A 19083-nucleotide genomic window follows, 5' to 3' on the forward strand; every position below is an offset into this window, starting at 1 on the left:
GGGGGTGTGAATAAAAGGCTGTTATAGGATTGAAAAGAGCTTGAAGTGGATAATGCATGTAAAAGTAGACTTTGGGCAATGTTTACCAGCCAGATGATGGTAAGAAAATCAACAAGTTATGTCCACTGATAATTGCCACATCCTGGCCATCTAGCCATGCCTCTTGATGGAGTTAAATTACCAAAAAATCYTTGATGGCTCTTTGCGTTACTGCACTGAAATGTGCACAGAGATCTAGGTAGATCCATTGGAGAGCTCTGAGTAGTCAGTGCTTCTTGTGGAATCAACAGTGCCTTCAGAACTGTCCCTGGACACTTAGGTATCAAAAATATTATCTCTTTATCTAATACTATTGGTACCTCAAAATTTGTATTCAATTTCTATTGCAAGCCTGTCAGATGTGCTAAAATATAGTGCCCCAAATTGCTGATTTTACCAGCTTATTTAAGCATAAATTTCCCTTGAAGCTATTTCCAGGACCCTTTCAATCCTTCATCATCAATTTGGAAAGATGTGTTAATGCATCACCTACTTCTAGCCACCCTCCAGTGCTAACCTTTTTGTGCCAACATTTGTCCCTGGCTGCATTATCCTTTGCACTGAATTCATACGTGGATGTAGCCAGCACCTTTGGAAAGATCCGGAATGCCTCTGATTGTGATCTCCAGAGAGATCTCCACACTCTCACCTGTAGACTCTTTTTCTAAATCAGTGTCATCCAGGAGAAGAAAAATACTTCCTATGACTCAAAAAACCTTGCATTTTTCTGACATACATAACCTAGCCAAGGAGAAAACATCCAAACAYAACCTAGCTAAGGAGAAAACCATAACTGATGATTTGATGGGGGATAAAATGTGAGCTCTGTTCTCTTAATGGTACCTGCAAACTCTGTTAATATCCTCAGAAGTGAGATATATTTAATATCAGCTATTTGTTTTTTTCAAATGGCTATTAYTCCAATTACTAGRAAGTATTGCTGTTGTATATACTGCYTCTGGAACTACACAAAGGAAAGGGCCTGGGTTTGGTTGAAGGAGAAATCCTCCTGGTTCTTCTATTCTTGAAGTTTCTCATCATTGTCTTTCCAGGATGRTCAGATAAATGGCAGGGAACTAATTTCTGATTTTCTTTAACCTTTCCAGAATTCTGACTTTAGTGAGACTTTCAACCACCCCAGTATTCCTTAAATGTTTGGGTTTTTTTCAATTTCCCCTATTCCTGTGATGCCTGGTCCCTGTTTGCAGGYAAGAGCAGCGCCATTCAGGGGAGGRAACCATTCCTGATGGCCCAGCCATGGGAAGAGGAAACAGGAGCAGCATGTTGTGTGAAAACTCTTCATCCCTTGTTCTCCTTTGTTCCTTGCAGCACAGCCAGGGAATATGCACACTGCCGCAATGAAGCACCCAGGAGCAGAGAAAACACTGAGTAAAGGAATACCTCTGGAACAATTCAGAGCTGCTGGGGTTGTGCAGATGTGTTAATGGCCTTTATTTCTAGCCAATGTCTTCTCTTGAAACACGAGGTGATATTTCTCTTGGTGTGCTCTCTCCAGCGCTCAAGCATGTGCACCTCTCTTGGACTTTACAGKCTAAGACACTCAAGGGAGGCAGTCAGCTGCTTTCCTTTAGTCTGGGAGCCAAAARGAAGCAGGTACAGCAGCCATGTAGAAGCTGGAGAGAGAGCACATTGCCCTGTCATGAGCTAATGRCAGTGAGACAGGAGGGGAGAGAAATTTCCCACTAGCAAGCAGAGCATCTTGCTTGCTATGTCCCCACGGCCCCACACAGGAGTGTGGGGATAGGATCCCTTGCTCCCTGTCCCAGCAGTGAATGGCCAAAGCAGCAACAACCATCAGACATCCTCCTTCATGGATGCTTGCTTTCTTCTAGCTGCATGTTCCTTAAAATGAGTTATTAAAGACTGTCCAGAATGTTTTTACATAATCTTCTGATTTAAGGGCATCAAATTYGGCCATTGTAGCTCAGGTAGTGCTGGGTTTGCTATTTCCTCAATTCCCAGCACAAATTTAGCAGAGGATCTGGGATTCAGATGTTTGAGATTAGTGGGATTGCTCAGGTATCGAAGCAGTGACAAAATAGAAAGTTATTCCTAGTAGAAAACGTAATTAGTCCCTTTCAGATYTTCAGTTTGACAGTAGCACTAACATCAATTATTCTCTGTTGGGAATATTCCATTTTAACAAGGTTCACTGTAATATCATCCTTTCTCAGTAGTAATCGGAAGAAAGAAGGCCTTTTCAAATCATTGTCTTGCTACCTTGAGATTTTTAACATTTAAGCCTCCCACCTATCAGCTGATGCCTTGCCTTGAAATCAGCACCTGAACAATTCCAATACTCTCAAGTGTCTGGAAATGAACTCTTTCTCCCCCTCTTTTTTTTTTTTCTAGCAAGAGTCTGCAGAGAAAATCAACAATGTTTCCAAGTTAAAAGGTATTGTTGAAAGTAAAGTTAAAATCCTCAGGGTGGAGAAAATATGTCAAAATAATCTGGCAAAGCTGTGAGCCCGGGTCTCAGGGAGAAAARGTATCTCTGCTGTGTTGGTTTCAGTTTAATCAGGAAACTGTCAGCTCTGGGTCTCAGTTTTGTTCCTGCAGGACACTGCATTCTTCCAAGCAGAGCATGCTGTCCACAGCTTCTTCCAAAGGTATTCAGTTATCAGAACCTGAATTCCTCAGGTACAAAATGTGCTGTATTTTGAAGAGTGGTGCTGCTGTCCTAGCACACACAGCTTGGGGAGTTTGACAGAGCCTGGTGCAGTTTGTGCCCTTTGGTYTTCTCAGGCCAAGGAGATCCTTCCTCCAAGCCAGCATTCCTGGTGGAACCTCACAGCCCTCTGCAGAAGTCACACTTGTGCTCAGTTTCCTAACTTGGTGCTCCCTCTACCATTTCACCATCTATAATCCAAAAATCCCATCTCCAGTTCAGCATCATGTGTTTGAGACTGTTGAAACATGCTTAAGGAGATTTAAATGCACAGCTGTGTGACTCAATCCCCTAGATAGGTTTTGTAATCAGCCTTTATGCATAGCTCCAAGTTATTTTGAATAGAGGACTGCTGAAAATAACCAGAAAAAAAAATCAAAGAAATTTTAAATGATCTCTTTTCCCACACCTCCAGATTGAGATGCTCTGCAGTTAAGTATCTCTGAATAAAGCTGTTCTAAATTAAATACCGGCTTTGGTGGTATATAAGATGAAGCTGGTAATAAAAAGTACATAAAATCCCATCAAGGTGTTGAAGTTCTAATCCAGAACTCAGTGGGATCAGTGTGCACTGCTGCCAACACACCTGGCCACAGTGGCTGTCTCACAGAGTGCTGTAACCTAATGCAGCCCATTTCTGCCTACCTGGATTTGCTTTCAGCTCTCCAGAACAGATTGCCACCTCCTTGCCCAAGTGACAACTTGGGAGGTAGTTGGACAAAATTAAATCACTCTTGTGATGCAGACAAAGAATAGTGTGGGCATGATGAAACCAGTGAGGGGTCTGGAGAAAAAGTCCTATGAGGAGAGTTGAGGGAGCTGGGGGTGTTTTAGCCTGGAGAAAAGGAGGCTCAGGGGAGGCTTTTTTGCTCTGTACAACTGCCTGAAAGGAGGGGAATGTTGGTCTCTTCTCCAAAGTAGTAAGAGAGAAAAAAGCCTCAAGTTGTACCAGGAGAGGTTTAGGTTGGATATTGGGAACAATTTCTTCACCGAAAGTGTTGTCAAACATTGGAATGGGCTGCCCAGGGAAACTGTGGAATTGCTATCCCTTGAAGAGCTTAAAAGACATGTAAATGTGGCACTTAGGGACATGGTTGAATGTTGGACATGGCAGTGCTGGGTTAATGGTTGAAATTGATGACCTTAAAGGGCTTTTGCAAAAAACCATTCTGTGATTTTGTGACTGCCACAGCTGGACAGCACCCAGCTTCAGCCAATGGGGCCTCCAGATGGCTTACAAAATTTGGGTTTTTTAATGGTTCTCAGAAACCTTTGGGTTCAGCAGGGAAGCTGTTCTGCCCCTGAAAAAGCAGAGGGCTCCTGCAGAGATGTCTACACATGGCTGCTGTAGCATGGAGGCAGTCCAGTTGTCACAGGGCCTTAGATGAAAATGAAAAGGCATATTTGAATCCAGTCATGCTGAATACTTGATTATTTGAAACATTTATAACGATTCTGTTGAAACCCTCATTTTCATTGATGGTGTTGGTTTTGCAAATTGTTAAAAATTACAGGTCACCTTCGAGATGGAAACATCTTAGAATTTGTTGCAAAAGCTTTTTAAAAGTAATTCATGTCTTATTTACTCTGTCACAAGATCATTTCATGTGCTAATGCACTGGGAATGTCAAGCTGTGCTGGTAAGAACAGTTTGCCTTCTATTTGTTGTTACTCCTATGTAAATATAATTAAGGCAAAAAGTGTCTTAAGRGTGTCTGATCCCATGCATTAAATTAACTCCCTTTTTGCCTCCTAAGGCAAACACAGCCAGAGCTGCAAGGTCTCTGGGAAAGACCCAGGGCTTAGGGCAGCCTGCTGGGCCTCTGGGCTCACATCTGTGCTGGCTCTGCAAGAAATCATGGAGGGTGATTCACTGGGAACTAAATATGTGTCTCATCTTCAGCCTGGCAACAGATCAGCTACTGCCTCTGGAAATACTGTCACATTTCATGTTAGGCTTGGGCTGAAGGCGTCCTGAATTTAGGTTTGTATTGTAGCAAGACTCCAGAAAACATGGAGTCTTGGGAAAACTGGGATTTGGGAGTGATTATTCCAAAATTTGTGCAAAAATTGGACTCTTTCTACTGTCTGCCAAGGGTTTTGTGTTAGGCTTGTGAAAGAAAGGTATGGAGTGATACCAAGAGAGTGTGTCTGCTTATCAGAACTGGAGCCAACASAGCAGCAAAGGTTCCTTGTGGCAGTGGGAGAGTACACGAGGGCACGCTGAAGACATCCAAGATGCAGGGAAGGACAGTCTTGGGACACAGCTATATTTTAAGAGTAAACTTTGAAATTTGCTTATTATTCTCAAAAGCACCATAGGGAGCTTCCAGTATTCAGTGGGGTTGTGGCTGGGCACCGGGCATCCAAAAGATAACTTCATCTGCCTGCTGGAGGCTTCAGTGGGACAGAAAGCAGGCACACAAAAGGGTGGCTTGATTCCACACTGCCTAGCAAGCAGTCATTTGAGATACTCTCACCATACAGACAGAGTAATTTAGACAGTTGTCTGTGCATGCTGRTGACCCCTACAAACCAGACTGGTTTTGATTAAGTACCCAAGAGTGGTTTCAGATGCCTGATATAAGACCTTTTCAGATAAGGAGCCTAGTGTGACTTGGTCAAACCACTCCATCACTACACCATATAATTTGAAGCATATAATTTGACACTGTGTAATCCATCAGAGTTCATCTATCTCAACTAAAAATGACTTTTGTACATGAATATATGAAATCCTAATGCTGTCCCATTTTCCAGTTCCCATAAATTAAATGTGTTCAGTAGAAGACTGAGAATATATAAGTGAAAGGATCAACTCTCTGCCCTTTTACGCTGATTGTAGCAGACTACAATTAAAAAGCAGTCATAACTTGTGCCACAAAAGAATCTTGGGTGAAGACGATTAGAAAAACAGAAATAATGGTGTGTTGCCTTTGTGTGTTGAGACAGCAGACAGACAGTGAAGTGTCAATAATTTGAAATGGGAGTGGCTGCTATTGGCTTCTTTTTTTTTTCTAAACTACTCCAGCATCTTGTGCCAAATAATTTCAACAGCTTCCAGCTATGAGGAAATACATAGGCAAAATTTACTGCTGTAAGCATATATTCGAGAGGAGGATGGAATAATTCTCCATGCTGTCAGCTCACCGTTGAGTTGTGAGTGTTTACTGGATGATGTACATAGTGCCTGAAAAAAACATTGTTTTTCTGTTTACATGACTTTTTTTATACTAGTGTCACCACCTTAGCAAAATATCAGATACAGTTGTCTTACACTGGTTTCAGCAGAGAGATTGACTGGAAAAACCTGTCAATAATACTCACAGAGATTCAGGGATGAAGATAAGACAAACCATAGTAAGACTGGTAGTACAGGAGCATCATTAACCTTTTTTTCTTTCCCGCACTAAATTTTCCACAGACAAGAGCGTTAGTAATTTTAACTTTGATTGAGAACTGCTATTATCCACTCACAGCATGTGGGAGCAAACAGGCACTTGGATAAATCACAGAAAAGAAAACCACTTAGCATGCTGCTTCCCTCAAAAACACCTTTTTGTGAAGGTACGAGGCTGAGTGCTGTARTGGGAGCCTGTGTGAAGAGAGAGGCAAGGCTGCAACAGCCCCCTGAAGCACACTCAAGGTCAGCCCCTCTCAAAGGAGACCGGGAGTCACATTTGACTTAGAAGGTATTCTGATATGTTTAAAAAATTTAAGTAATTAAATAATTCAGTGRATGAAAGCCATCAGGATTCTAATGCAGTGTTAATGGGGTCTTTCAGAGATCATGAAGATAAGTTTCATGAGTGACATAACTGGAGCCATTAGCAAACTCATCCAAGAGTAATCATCCATTAAATGTGAGTGCCTGCACCTTCTCAATGCAGAGCAGCATGAGGAGCAGCATGAGCATTCCTGCTTGCAACCACTGCAGAGAGACACCTGCAAATAACTCCTGAACTGCCTCAGCCCTGGGATGTGTTTGCCACCCTTCAGCAATTGATGGAGCAGGCAGTGACTCCACCAGCATGGCTGTGCAGGAGGTGATCTCCTCTACACCCAGTGCTGCTGCAGCAGATGGCTGAGTGAGAAGCAAATCAGACTGGTTTGAAACATGGAGTATTTCACACGTGGTCGTTGAGAAGAACACGACTTGCTGGACAGTCTTCACAGAGCTTCAACACTTTTTTGGAATTGCATTTCCTACCAAGTGTGCCAGCTGTGTCAGCATGACAAAAGACAGCTGGTAGTAAGGGCTGCAGCTGCTCTTTTGATATTGTTGGGACAGCCTCCAGAATAAACTTCCAGCTCCTACTGGCTCTTGCTGGCTGTATCTTTGACACCAAAGCCTCTGCAAAGTACCAGAATCAGAGGATGTTTGGAAATTTATCTGTGCTGTGAAAAATCCAGCAATAAATTATGCCAATACAAAGGTCTAATACAGTTCATAGAGCATATAAAACTGTGTTTCATCTTATTTAATTTGCTGCCACAACCTGCAGATGTCCAAGTTTCAGCTTTCCTTTTGCAACTGTTGGGTGCTCTGAGCAGTGGCTGTAATCATTGAGTCATGCAGGTTGGACCTCCAGAGTTCATCTGGCCTGAACTCCTTCTCCAAATGTAAAAGACAGATTAGTCAGCTGTAAGTATGCTGTGCCATGTGAGGGAYCACATGAAATGATTTTTCAGGAGGTTAAAGGTGTGTTGGGAAGGGGCAGCTGAGACATTATCCATCTCCTCACTGGGTGGGAATGTTGATCTGCTGCAGGGTGGGAAGGCTCTGCAGCAGGACAGAATCACWGCAGCTCCTTTTCTTAACCTAGTGGCTGCTCAGTTTGATTGGTRCAATAACCCAGAGAATATTTACCTTGCACAAGTTTTGAAAGAAGAAGATTTTTTCAGTCTGGTAGGGTCTTCAGGACCTCCTGTTCAAAATCTTACTCTGGCCAGTTAATGTCACACAGGTTRGTATGTGTTTGCTTTAGRGACAGAGAAGAAGTGCTGCCTAGTGAGCAGTGTCCACATTTAACAAAGCAGGAGGGGAGTCARGCCTGGCAGCCAGTCCAGAAAGGATTGGTGTTGTCTGTGTGGRTGCTGCCCATCATCTCTCACTGCAACATGCTGGGCTGGGTGTCAGCTGCAAAGCTGACAGGATCAAGGAAGTGAGACAGTGAGTCTTCCAACATGGGATGAGAAAGCTTCAAATGTCATGTAAGTGTTGTTCCAGCCCTTGCTGGGGTAAACAGAGACCATGCAATGTCAGCTCCTTTCCTTTTGTTACCTGGGGGCCASGTGAGTCAGCACAGCTCTGGCATTCATCATTAGAACTGAAATTCTCAAACTGATGAGGATCTTTAGGTTCATGGGCTTTCATTAAGTGTTTAAGGAATAACTTACTAGTTGTACAATTTCACAGTAATTGTGTATGTACAAAACATACACAATGCAGACATTTTTAGTCCTGTAAGAGGACCCTGTTTTAATTTTATAGAACTGATGAATTTTAAAACACTTTGCTATATGCACCTGTAAACCCACGATAAGTTCTGCCCAAGCCGGTATCTACCCAAGCTTCCTGAAGCAGTTGTCTGGTAAAGCAAAAGAGACAAACATCTYCAATCCCCTCATCTTCCCCTTCATTTCTGAGGCACAATAAATCAAGGCTTTGTTTGTGCTGCCGATTAAAGTACTCTGGTTTAATCCAGAAATTAATATTGTTATTAGTGAGAAAAATATATTTGAAATGYACACGGTAGGTGTGAAATCTATTATGCCCTTAAAATCAGTCTTCTGCCACTGAGAGAAGTACCTGGGAGAGCATTTTGGGGGAATACTGGCTAATTCTTCTTTTCCTGTCACCCTTTCCTTGTTAGCATGGTATTAATATCTCTTAATTGTTATGAGTGTTAACTGCTGCTGCAAAATCCAACCAAGGGCAAGACAGATGGTCACATAAACATTTTTCTAGTTGGTAAAAAGCTATGATGTGCTAGACATCATAGGACRTTGTTAGCATGAACCACAGCCTTCTGTATCCAGTATAATCGATTTTCCTACAGATAGGGAAAGTATAAATTAGGTATATATAGTTTGTAGCTGAAAAATGGGGACATTGCCCTTTTTCCTTCTGCATTACACACACCAACTCCTACTATTTTAATGTGTACTACTTTCAACAGTTTGATCAATCATATTTATATATACCTCTAAAAGGTATCTCAGTCTCCAAAGTGAATGAAATTTGTCATTACTCTACCTCTGTGTTCCACCTGTGGGTTAATTTTATTGTGTTTATGGTTTTTGACAACAAATTATTACTAATCCATGACACATCTGAAATAGTCAATATTGAATTGTTTTCATAATGTTTTTGTTGGGTTTTTTTTTTCTGATTCTGTATTTACATTATACTCAAGACAAGAAATGCTAATTAGGTGAGTTTACCTGCAATCAAGTTTCCAAAAGCAGGCACATGGTTTAGTTATCCCAGGCAATGGACAAAAGTAAACATTTCAGCTTGGCTGTGTGTATTGTAAGGGTTTCAGGGCAGAAGTACATCTTCAGGTGAAAGCTGCAGCTAGAAGTAGTTGTTGCTAAAGTCCTGAATAATGTAACTGCAGTATCACAACAGGCTATTTTATTTGGGTAACCAAAATAATTGTATGCGTTGTTAGCTCAGCTCATGGCTTCCTTTACCAACAGCAAAGTTGTGGAAATGAAAGCAGCAACTCTTTTCAAGTGATTTTTCAGGAACTATTGCCTACATTTAGCTGGAGATTTTTGTTCAAAGCATGGTCCAGGAATGCAATGGTAACATGAGTTCAGTTCAAACACAAATCACACTGCCATAAATGTACTGCAGTAWCTTTGGACCCTCTTCCAACAGCAAACTGAGAGTGCACCAGGCTGCCGTGGGAGTCAGAGCTCAGCCAGCCTGGGATCTGAATGCCTCTGCCTCAGCAGGATTTTACACTTGGGGCTTGTACAAGAAGTGTTTTCTCGTACTAATCGTGAGTCTGTCCTTGACCTTTAGTTGCTGTACACCACATGTCAGTAATTCATTCCTCCTGTGCTTGCAGCGAGCGTGCTGCCCAGATGGAAATCCCACGCTCACAGTCCGAGGCAGCAGGCTTGTGCCATCAGCCCAGTGCTTCTCACCAACATGAGACATTTTTCTACATGATTAAGGGACCCACAGCACCTTCTGCTACAATAAAACTATTTGTTCAGTCAAACAAAATTTTCCTTTCAAAGCGAATCTAGAGCCATTGTGTGAGTCATCTGCTTTATTTTATCAGCGAAAAATAGGGTGTATATTCACTAAGGCTTAATCTGAAATCTTTTTGCTCACAGTGGAAATATTTCCATTGATTTTCAAAAGATCTCAGATCAAGCTGAACGAATTACTAAGTTTTAGTCTGTCAGATTTGTTCATTTGAGGCCTTTATGAATTGCAGAGCAGTTGTGTACAGAACGAAGTCGTGTGGAGATTAAATAAACTCTGTTGACATCAGTCTCCTGACACAGAATAGCAKCAAGAAACAAATATTGACTGGAAAAACCAACCCATGTACAGTGACATTTAGCTTGTATAAAGTGATAGTCTCCATATAAATGCAAATAGCACCATTTCCCCAGAGCTGAATAAATGATATTCATTGGTAAATATTTGTGTGTCTTTGACATGTCTCTAAGCAGCAAGATGAGAAATTGAGATGGAAAATGCATGCGCAGGTGAGAATTCAGCACAGATTTTTCTAAAAGTTTTTCTCTCAATGCATTTGGGAGACCTTGAAAAGCAGATGCTTCCTTTTCTAGTTAGTGACTTAAATTCAAAGCATCAGAACTACAACAGACCACAGAGTATTTGGTTCTTGCCAATGGTTTCCTGACCCTGCCACTCACGCTGTGCTTGTCATGGCCGAGCTCCAAGCCTGACAAGACTCCTCAGAAAGAAAACCTAAAGCAGCTAATTAATTTAGGAGCCTCATGCCCATATTCAGAGCAGATTTATGCACCAGGGAGCTAATGTTTCACTATCTTTATATGAGAGTTAGAGATTTTACGGACCAGGTTTGAGTGACCTAAGCATCTCTAATAATGTAGTACCTGTATAAAGCATGTGCAGAGGCTTTTTCCTCTGTATGAGAAACAACAGCAGGGTTCATCAATATCAGGAATGAGTGCTCAGGCTCTTCACTTAGGAAAGAGAAGACTCAGGGCCCAACTCATTGCAGAAGAGGACCTTAAAGCCACAGGTGACACAGGAGATGCGGCTGGGTAATAACTGTTCACCATGGGGAGCAAGTCTTCCCTACAAAGTTGCACTCTTAGAATCATATTTAGCTTTTCTTTAGGCCATAAAAAATTGAAGATAAAATAGGATTTCAGGCATGTGCCTAGAGATAATAAACCCAGCTCATGGGCACTTTACAGAGCTGCTGAATTTCTAGAACCGACTCAGCATTYGGGCAGCAGGAGCTGCAGGAGAAGTCAATACCGTTGTCTTTACATGGTCTCCTGCTCACAAACTGCATTTCCCTCCCTGGGGAAGTTAGTAAGTGAGGAATTGGACTATGCCTCCTGCCGGGCCTGGGTACAGTATGTGAAGTATTAGGCTTGCAAAGTCTGTTGGGATATTCAACTCAAAGTAAAAATAAGGATTTTGAGCAGGAGAGAAAACCCAGCTGCTCCCAGAGCAGCTCTTTCTAGTTATATTGGACGTAGTCCTCTTATTCTTTACAGGAATTTTTAAGATGTTCCAATGAAGTGCTTTAATAGTTGGCAAATGAAACAGATTTCTTTCTAATGAAGGATTCTTTCTAAAAAATTTTTCCCCATGGGATTTTTCTCCAGCAAAATTAGCTTGGTTTACAAAATTTCACAAGCCCTGCACGATTTCTGTCCCAAAAGACCAGGGAGGAGAGTCACAACAAGACAGTTTTGTTTCTAATTACAAAACAAACAGAACATTTTTAGTTCAAATGATACTAAACTTCGGAGTAACTCATATTATTTTRAAAGTTACCTAGAGGTCTATGGACCTGGACTTACCTGGAGGTCTTATTGTCTACACACAGTTCTTCCCTTCTCCACATAAATGTAACCTGGGGAAGTCAAGAATTTTTTTTAAGAGTAAACATTAATCAAAATGAGTTTTGAATAATGGGTTTTCTTTTCATAGACTTATTCAAAAGGGGAAACAAAGATTTTTTACTTAGAGGCATTACACTATTTGTGACCAAGGAAACACTGAAACATTTTGTCCCTGATTCCAATTTTTCAAGAAAAATTTCTTTTTTATAAGAAATAGAATGAGCTCCTCTCTTTCCAAGTCCTCCAGCACTTTTTTGTGTGATTCTGAATTTCCTTCAAACACCAAGATGCTCTGTCTCTGCTATTCCCAGCTAAGAAATGGGGGATCACTTCAGCACTGGTCTTCCAGTTCTGTGACAGCATGGAATTACCATCATTTTGCTTGAGTTTTGTTAAGGCAAATGTAGTTTATTTTGCCTTGGGAAAATGTTTCTGGGACTTGTTATGGATGGATCTTCATCTTGGCTGCTGTCTGGCAGACTGAGTGATGCAGCTGCAGGAAGAATTGCAGGTTTGGGGGGTGGACTCACCTGCTCAGGACCATTCATGTGTTGTCTGCCTTCATTTTCCAGTTAAACCTTACAAACCACCTTCATGGATCTCTGTCCTGGGCCACTCATCAGTGAACCATCATCCCAAGCATTGCTGTTCTAAGGAAGGCTGTAAGTGCTGGGAATTAAAAAAAAACCTCTTTTGCCCTCTCCACTTATGAATTACAGCGATTGATTGTTCAGGGTTTACCTGTCAATGTCTGATAGGGTATCTCATTATCCCAGCTGTCCTCCCACCTGTATTTTATCTGATTGCAGATCTTAGTCACRCAGTCAATGAATAAATAGTCTGAATGGAAGGTTGAGCAGTAGGAGGAAGGATTATGAAGGGCCCCAGGACCCGCCAATACTCAGCATCGACGCTCTTCCCTTTTGTGCCTGTGTGCGCCGTGCTGAASCATTCAGGAGAACAAAAGGGAAACGCAGAGCAAAACAGCCAAACCAAAAGCAGCAGTGGGCACTGGCAGAGGCACAAAAAAACAGGGCAAATGTCCTCCCTTGTGATAGCTGCCTCCTCCATAGCAAGCGATTTGGGTCTGTCACCAGGTCTTTGAAGTTTTTWTGTTTTCCTGAAGCATAGAAGCATCCATAGCAGGGATCAGTGCCATGCTTAATTTTATAAAACAACATAGGCTAAAAAAAAAAGATAAAAGCTTTAAAAATGAATTTAAAAGCTGAGGAGAGAAAATTTTAGTGACATAGCATTTTGTAAAGATCATGTACAGAGAGAGGTAGAACAAAAAATACAGAGGGAAGGTCTTCTTCAGCAGGGAAAAACATTTAGAAATATGAAGTTCAAGAAAGACAATCCTAACCACAAGTTTTCTAAAAATAAAAAAAAAAAATTAAGCAGAGAATAATGTCTCTGTGAGAGTGACTGCTAAGCATGAAGATTACAAGGGTCAGTAGCAGGTACAGATTGTATTTTTCTTCCTAGATGAGAGGTTAAGTGTGTAGGTTACGTGTGGTCCRGGTCTGGCTGTCTGCTAAATTAGGAAATCACCAGGGATCAAGAGCACCTTTGTACTGAGACAAGATCAGCTGACAAGCMCAGCTCTGGAGCAGTTAAATGCTGCTCTGGGGCAATCAAACRAGCTTGCTGCCTCTGTTAATATAGATGTCATGCACGTAGCAGGGGAGAGCACGTCAGCTGACTTTAATCAGGTTAACTCACGTAACAAGGCTGTCTAGCTTCGGGGTAAGGATCTCCATGACTGAGAATTTACAGTTTCTTGGCTCACTGAATTAACCCATTCAGCCCTCGGTGGTAATGTAACATGTTTCTGTGCCCAAGCTTGCTCATTTCAGTACTTGCACAAATGCAGTCTGCAAAACTAATGGAGACATTTCAAAACATCTTTATATTTTCTGTTCTGTCAGGCATAGATTCATAGTGAAAGAAGGTTTCTGTCTCCATAAATCATCTCTAGAGAAAGAMTAGGTACAGGGAGAAGGTCTTTCTGCTTCAACTTGGTGGAAAAGGCCACACTTAATTTTTTTGACAGCRCAGGGCTGTACAGCTGATTACAATAAATTCTACTCCAAAAGATTTTGCACGATCCAGCTACCTACATCTCTTGGCTCCATGGTATGGGAAAATAGAGCCTCTGGTGTCCATAGGTTAAACATCTCCAYATATAAGGTAGGGCATGAAAAGGGTAAAGTGAAATGAACCATTAGGAATGAGCTGAAGTTTACATGGGTATTTTGTGTAGTGTAAAACAAACAAAAATTTTTATAGCTAAGGGTCTAAAGGGATGTGATGAGATTTAAATTTTTTATAGTATCCCTAAAGCAAATAATTATAAATTTAGAGTATTTATTACAGTATATTGCAGCTGGAGTAGGTAGCTATTCTAGTTTTTTTTATGAGAAATCTGTGTGTTTTATTACTACAGAGAATTTTACTCATGTCTGACGAAAAACAGGGTTAACTCCACACTGAGTCCTAGTTTGTATCAGATTGCAGCTCAGCAGCATCTCACAAGCTTTCACTGCCTAAGATTTGCTAACTTTCATATTGAAAGTAGATAAAGATCAGTAATCATCTGTGAATGATAATTACACCACTACTTGTGGGAGGGAGCATGCTTTGAAGATCATCACTAATCATTGTTTCTCAATTGCATGAGCCAAGATCTGCACCCGAAAATCTTACCTCTATAGTATGATCCTGGGTGGATTTCTTTGAAAAGAAAAGCCTGCAAAACTGCTGGCTTGTGGTCTCTCATTGACTCCAGATCAGATGGCACCTCYCTTCTCCTATCAGTTTTCTCCCAAGCTTTTAACTTGGGAAGGAAATGCTCCAGGCTGGCAAGGTTCACTGGGATGGAAGGTTAARTCTCCCTGGCACTCAGGTGGAGATTCACTTTCTGGTGCTGAGAGGGTTAAAACATTATGRTCACACTGGCATTTATCCTGGACTCTTCAGCAAAAGAGACAGAGAGCAACATCACAATAGACAGTGACAGGACACGAATAACAGTGCCCAAGTACTGCTTTGCAGCTTGCCATTTTAGCAACCTCCTAGACTGCATTTCACTTTCCATGGAAAATAAGCSATGAGGGTTCCTACACACACTCACGACTGGTCTGCATGAGCACTTGGTTTGGCTCTTGCAAGAGGACAAGAGGATCCACATGGACTCAGCTCATTGCCCTGAGGAGGGGATGGGAAGCTTCCAAAGCCATCACACCTGATGTGGGCACCAACACAGCCACACCATAGTGCTGTGTCCGTCTGTGCCCTGGGTCCCATGCTGGCTGGGAAAAACCCAGTCCTCCCAGGCCTCCCACCTGTGGTGCCCGGTTTGAATTGTGTTTTGGGGTCTGAACAAGAAGCTGGGTTATTGCCCTGAYTTTGGCTGTGGGTGCACAATGTGTAACTCACTTTTTCCCTTATTTGCTGCTGAGTCTTTCCAGCCTGTCTTTCCATCATGCTACTTGGTTCACTGGTGTGCACAGGGTAAATCTTAGCTTGAAGGTCAATTTTATAGTTCAGTTCATACAAATTTCATAGTAATTTCATTCCTGGCCTCATGCAGTCTGTGTAGGAAAAGGTCGCATCCCTAAAACTGTGGTTCCATAAGGCAGCTCAGAATTCCTCAGACAGGTTCTTGTAAAATTCTGCATTTCACACAAAAATAAGGATTTTCTTTATTGTCCTATCCCAGTTTAAGCTTCTGTATGGCAACCCCAACACACCTTCTAATAGTTTACCTTACAATATAACTGGCATCAAAATCCCATGCCATGGATGTGAATATGAGCTGTCTGGTGAAATACAAGATTTTGTTTTGCTGACAATCTTGCCACACATGGGTGTGTTTCTGACCATCTTCAGATTCTCAGCTTTTCCAAATACACGTTACAAACAGGATCAGTGCCTATGTAAGTCTATAACATGATCTCTGCAGCACTGAAATCCCCAGAAACCCAAAGCAACACCAGCATGCCAGAGTACAGTAGTATTTGGAAATCTATAATCTTCAGTTTAACTCAGCTCTATCATTTGATTACCCAGRAGCCATGAAGTCCAAGAAGATTTGTTAACTTTGCAAAAGCAGAATGTAGAAAGCAGCAAGACCTTTCAAAATAAATTTGAAGTGAAAGGCCTGAATTCCAGTGCTTTGTGCATGAACTTGGAAGAGAAAACTTCTTTGAGATAATAAGGAAGAGCTGAACTTCCTTCTGCAAGAGCAGACATGGGCATTGCCATCTCACAGCTTAAAATTGTTCAGTTCTTTTTAAGGAGCAATTAATGAAACTCTTGCCCCTTTCTTCCTTCTAAACAGCACTCAAAGCCATTACCAATAATCAGCTACTATGAAATATGATTGATTCTCATTTGGAGGAAGCCAGATGAGTTTCTMACACCAAACGATGGAGATTAGTCTGTGTGTGTAAAATTCTCTCTGTAGGAAATGACTGACAGCCTAAAGGGATACAGCTGCAAAACATAAACACAGCAGTGCTTTTAGTGAGAGCACTTTAAATAACTGTTATTAATGTCCCTTCCAAGATGTCACTTAGAGAAACGCAATCAATTACAAYAGTGATAGTAATACTATATATAGCAATTGTATGCAAATGATAGAAATGATGGAAACCAGCTATTATTGCCGAGAGATAGTAAAATTCTCCTTGTTAACATGCATGCTATGACCACAAACACACCTGCATTTTTAAAGATTAATGATAAGTAGCATTTAAAAACCRCCCTGTATTAATAATCAAGGTCAGTTGCTGGCATCTTCTGTAAATCGCTTCCCAGTTTAAAACATCATTTCTTTTCGGGGCCAAAAGTGTGTCTTCCAATTCAAAAGGACAAGGACAATGAGAGAGTGGCTGGGGGGAGGCACTGCAGGAGAGTGGACAYGATCCCTGGTCGAGCCCCAGAGTGGCACTGAAGTGACAACASCAGCTCAGGGGAGTCTCAGGCTGCTCTGGCACAGGAGGTGAGCTGGGAGGTGAAGAGCCTGGGCCACAGTACAATTATCACTAACTGGTTATAATGCCTGTGTGTATCCTCATCAAGTGGGTCAGGATGACAAGAGGCACAGACTTAAGCTGTAGAAGAAACCTTCCGCTCTCAAAAGCTGGAATTACTTTTCAGCATTTAAATATACTTCATGAATAATACTTTAGTGTCATTCTCTTATGTGGTATTTATATTGTCKGAACTGCTGAGGGCCCATTTCCTATGAGGAACATGAGAATTACAGCTGAATTRACTCTCCAGTGATGGGTTTTGATATGAAACAATGAGCTTGCGTGGTCTGAGGTACCTGCAKGCAGGGATGATGCTTTGTTTAAATTTTTCCCTGTCTTCTATTATTTCAGTGGTTTTCCAAGGAAAAAATGTCGGCCCTGCCAAGCAGTGAGAAGACTTGTACAGCCAAACTCCCTGGTGCTATCAGCAGTATTTTTGTCTTAAGGGAAACCTGGTGCTTGGATCTGATTATGTTTGTTTAAAGACAAGTTAATTAAGGAAGGGAAGAATTTGTTTTTCAGAGTATCCTTGTGGTGCAGAGAACAGGTGGAGCTCAGAAAGGATTTCCCTTGGGATAYGTCAGTGTGAAAGGCCATCTTGGGGGAAAACCACAGCAATTCAGTTCCTTCTGGATTAAACATGCACACAGGCAGTGCTCAGCAGAGAAAATGGCGGGGACCACCCCAGACAGGGAGATGCTCCAGGGCCATGAAACTTCAGGGCCCCCAGAGGACTGAAGGACGAGCAGAAGGAAGAGCTGCCTGCATCAAGAAGCATCAGGGGTCCTCCTGTGTGTGGATCAGATCAATAAGTGGTTTTGGAGGAGATGTGAATTCCATGGTGTTTTCCAGTATCTTTGAGTGTGCTTGTGGACCAGGGCACAGTCACTGAATGCTAGAGCTGAAGAAAGCATATGGATTGCAACTGCTTTTGGTCTGTGCTCCAGGAGAGCAGAGAGGGAGAGAAAGCCTCTTTGCTGCATCCTCTGATGCATCAAACATAAGCATCAGACATAATAAGAGTGCAAATTAAAGAAATCAGAATCTGGCTTGACAGAAAAGACTTCCATGAACAATTCATGAGGAAGGTTTGAGCTGATATTTTGGCTTTAGGCCCAAACAACCAAATACAATTTCCAGTCCAGTRACAACATGAGGACTGATGTATGCATTCCCATCCAACTTCTCCAGTCAATTTTCAATTAGAAGGCCCAGTATTTCCTCCAAGGCTATTCACAATTTAGAGCAGTTTAAAGGAATTTCTTAAGAGTATGCTTTGGAGGAAAGGCTGTTCTGCTGTCCCTTGGGCAGAATTTAGAACTCACATTTTGCTAACCCAGAGACTACGACAGTACAGATCTGCTTTCCTAGACCCTATCCACAAATAGAAGTTTTTCTATTTTTATTTTTTCCCCATTCAACTCATTCTGAATCTGGCACTCTGATTTCTGAAGAAGAGCATATGTACACAGAGCTAAGCAGCTAACTAACTTTAAATTCATAATTCCTCATTCAATTTCTTAATTCCTCATTAGCTTGCATGTGCAAACTCTCTCTCAGAGCCTAATCCAAGTCCCACTGGTRTCAGTGAGAATGGGTTTTACCTCTCAAATTTAGCCATCCAAAAATCAGGCATTTGTTATAAATGCATCTGTGGAGGAGCAACTTGTTGTCAAAATAGAGAAAGATCAGCATTTCCAGGATRTGATTCATACCATCTTCCTTAAAGGCTTGTCTTGAGAGGGGACAAGTGCATTTCTGGCAGCCACTGTCTTATTCCCCTGCTTGTCAAGGGAGCCCATACAACTAACCTAGAAGCCTCATTATTCTTTGATAAATGAAGCCAGAGGAAAAAATCTTTCTGTTTGTTTTAATGGAAAAAGATTCAGGCTTTCTGTTTTCCATATCCTTTATGCCAAGATAAATTACAAATGATTAAGCAAGGGATAAGTTATCCCAAATTGCATCTCATGGACTGTCAACTCTGGCTTCAGTTAGCATTTGGAACGTATGGAAAAGACATACCAACTTCTGAAACAAAATTGAACTTTTTTAAAATTATTGTTCKTACCTTTCATCACGCTGGACTGCCTGACAGGGAGCACAATTAGATAGAAATCTCAAAGCCATGGCAGAAGCTTTTTGTCTGTCTTCTCTAAAGACACTCASAGTGGGATATGTGAAATGTCAGGAATAATTAGACAAAACTATATA

At 41.6% G+C, this 19083-nt stretch overlaps 1 protein-coding gene across 1 annotated transcript in view; it reads left to right on the forward strand.

Moving 5' to 3' along the window:
- HTR1E (5-hydroxytryptamine receptor 1E) overlaps positions 1 to 19083 on the forward strand; it is a 31204-nt gene that overhangs the window by 9831 nt on the left and 2290 nt on the right. The gene's annotated exons all lie outside the window — the stretch shown is intronic.

Source organism: Malurus melanocephalus, unplaced genomic scaffold, assembly GCF_030028575.1.
Source record: "Malurus melanocephalus ecotype Western Australia unplaced genomic scaffold, MMel_1.1 scaffold_467, whole genome shotgun sequence".
Classification (NCBI taxonomy): Eukaryota; Metazoa; Chordata; class Aves; order Passeriformes; family Maluridae; genus Malurus; species Malurus melanocephalus.